We start from the raw sequence: 3,270 nt of genomic DNA, 5'->3' as shown, positions 1-3,270 counted from the left end.
CAGGCTGATGTCCACAGATTTCATCCTCAAGCACCTGATTTTAGTCACTTACTGGTCTTTCCCTTTAAATGCGTCCCATTTAGTTTGCATCTTTTGGTTGAAGTGTTTCTTTGGTGAGTCTTGAATGCAAATGTTTTCTGTCCTCACAGAGCTGGTGGGGTGTGTCCACTGGCACTGCCTGCCCCTTTCATGCCTCCACTGTCCGCACCAGCCCCCGGAACCCCAGGTGGGTGGAAATTCAAGTCAAAATAGTCAAGGATATTTGGGGTCCCATTTTCCTCTTCTGGACCCTGTGTCGTCAGGCAAGCACACATTTCCCCTGAGTTATGATTGCCAAATGGAGGAAAGGAAATCAGAGCAAAGGCGTACGATGCTGCTCTGCCGAATGTCAAGGCCAAGTCAGGCTCACCACAGCAGCACTGTTCTTATTCCCTCACGTTTCATTGTTGCATTCCTGCTCCGGGCCTGCCTGCCGATGCCTAAGTTCCATCCCATACAAACACAACCGGCAGGCCACCCATATTCACAGGAACACCCCTCCCAGCTTATCACTTTTTCTGGTGATACATTTTTTTCTAAAAATTGGAAACGCAGGTATACATGCACAGCCCTGTGGAATTGACAGGTGACAACACCTCTGTAGACAATGCTTAGATAAAGAAACAATGTCAGCTCTCCAGAAATCTTTCTGCGCTCCTCCCAAATGTCTTCTCCGAGGACAGGTCTGTTACCTATTCTGTAGCCGAGGAACTGTTGAGACATAAATTTGCGTCTGTATGAACACGTAAGAAATTATCTTTTGCCTGTTGTGTACTTTGCATTCATGGAATCTTCCAGCTTGAACCGTTTCACACTGGCTTTCCCAACCCTGTGACTTTGTGAGTTTATCTGCACTGGTGCACACCAGGGCTGGCATTCATCAGCGTCTCTGTATGGGATGCCACTGTGATATCGAGCAATTGATCATTCTGCTGTTAGTTTTCAGTTTGGAGCTGTTGTGAGTCGTGGGTAGTGCTGGCCCAGCATTCTGTAACCTCTCTCGTGGTAATTCCTGTACACATTCAGTATATTCACAGGAGCGGAATTGTTGGGACACAGGATTACATCTGGTTTGCTAAAGTAAATACCACAGTTTGCCAAAATGTTTGTAACTATTTCAACACCCATTTGCAGTGTTTGAGATTCTTGGTTGATCCCCATCTTTGCCAAAACTTGGTATTTCTGTCATTTTCATTTAGTTTTCACAGTGGTATTTGAGGATATATAGGTAGTGGCTATTACTAAGGACACTGAGTAATTTTTACACATGTATTATCTGTTGAATAACCTCTTTTTAAAGTGTCTGTTGGAATCATTTGCCCGTTATTTATTTTGTGTGGTTTTTGGTACTTTTTCTAGTTACAAGATGTATCTCGCTGGCTCAGTGTGTATGTGTGTGTGTATTTTGATCAGAACTACCTCCTAATTTTAAGATGAGTTAGGCATTTCCCCTATGTGGTGAATACATTCTGTGTATGGGAAATATTTTCTTATTCTAACACCATAAAAATGTTATCTTGATTTTTGAAAAAAATGTAGTTTTTCTTTAAATTTTCAGGAATCCATTCAGAGTTTGCTTTATGATATGGGTAAATATCAAGGTTTTTCTTTACTCCTAGTGGCTAGCAAGTATCAGCTTATTCTGAAAACATAGTTTTATGCTTTCTTCCCATTTGCCCTCACTTGTCATTGCTTCCTCCAGGTTGACACCACTTCATCCTGATCGGTGAATTTTCCATGAAAAATGCTGGTATCTCTCCATCTCTTCCTCTGTGGTGACATCTTGGCAACCAAACAGGAGCGCACAGTGAACTACTCTTGGCATAAAAAATTATCCATGAATCTTTTGCTCAGAGGAATGATTACTGCTGAAATTTAAAGGAAAGCACTTTGTATAACACGGTAGCATCCAGTGAGTTGGCAATAGCAATTGTCTTCTTTTTGCAGACTATGGTTGGAACTATGGGTAATTTCTGTCTCCTTTACCATTACCTTTTCCTGTGCAACACTAAGGGCAGGCTGAGACCCACAGATTTGATTCTTAGGCACCTGGTTTTAGCCAACACCTTGATCCTTCTCTCTAAAGGAGTGCCCCAGACCATGGCAGCCTTTGGGTGGAAACATTTCCTCAGTGATTTAGGATGCTTATTGCTTCTGTACGCTCAGCGAGTGGGCAGGGGCGTGTCCATCGGCTCCACTTGCCTGTTGAGTGTGTTCCAGGCCTTAAGGATCAGCCCCGTGAACTCTTGCTGGAAGGAAGTTAAACTCAGAGCCCCAAGGTATGTTGGCTTCTCCGTTTCCATCTGCTGGATCCTGTACATGTTTGTAAATTTTATTTTTCCTGTATGTGCATCATATGTTTCTGGTCAATGGAGCAGCAAGAACATGACACAGAAAAGAGATTTGGGGTACTGTTCCTACGTTCATGATGAGCAAATCAGCGGCTCAGTATACGCAGCCTTGATAGCCTTCCCTGAAGTCTCCCTGTCTGGGCTCATGCTCTGGACCAGCGGCTCCATGGTACTCATCCTGCACAGGCACAAGCAGCGGGTCCAGCACATTCACAGCACTAATGTCTCCCCCAGGTCCTCTGTCGAGTCCAGAGCCACCCAGAGGGTCATTGCCCTGGGGAGCACCTTTGTGTGTTTTTACTTCCTCTCGTCCATGTTTCATGCTTATCTCATTTATAATCCTACTTGGTGGCTGGTGAACACCTGCAACCTAATTTCTGTGTGTTTTCCGACTGTCAGCCCCTATCTGCTCATGAGCTGGGGCTCCACTGTACCCAGGCTCTGCTTTGTGTGGGTAAGGAACATGAAATCCCCTCCTCTTTCCAGAAGGAAGTAAATTGTATGTTTTTGTACAATATTCTGTTTCTTCCCTCATCACATTTGAAAAATTAATACAAAATCTTGGAGAAGACACATCTTTCTGTCTTTCTCTATTTTTTCCCTCCCTGCCTCCCTCCCCTCCTTCTCTCTCTCACACACATGTTCTCTCTCTCTCATCTTTTCTTATCTGTCTTTTCCTATCACTCCTTTCTGACATAGTCCCTGACAGGAGGTGGCGTTTCCCCAGCTGGGTCGTATGGGACGTTCATGGCCACAGCTTGGGGAAGGACACAGCCCGGCCTGGGTCTGCGGCCTGGTGCGCGGGGACAGTTGTCTTCATCAAGCAGTGCTTGAGGCATTGTGGATGGAGTCGGTCCTAGTTCCTGTCGTGAGTCAGAGT

At 44.9% G+C, this 3,270-nt stretch overlaps 1 pseudogene; it reads left to right on the top strand.

Annotated features, from left to right (window-relative positions):
• The first annotated feature begins 1,884 nt into the window (after nt 1–1,884).
• LOC108388384 (vomeronasal type-1 receptor 4-like) lies at nt 1,885–2,886 on the top strand (annotated as a pseudogene).
• The last annotated feature ends 384 nt before the right edge of the window (nt 2,887–3,270 follow it).

Source organism: Manis javanica, chromosome 17 (assembly GCF_040802235.1).
Source record: "Manis javanica isolate MJ-LG chromosome 17, MJ_LKY, whole genome shotgun sequence".
In the NCBI taxonomy this organism is placed as follows: Eukaryota; Metazoa; Chordata; class Mammalia; order Pholidota; family Manidae; genus Manis; species Manis javanica.
The sequence above is the reverse complement of the archived record's forward strand: the minus strand, read 5'-3'. Positions and strand labels throughout refer to the sequence as shown.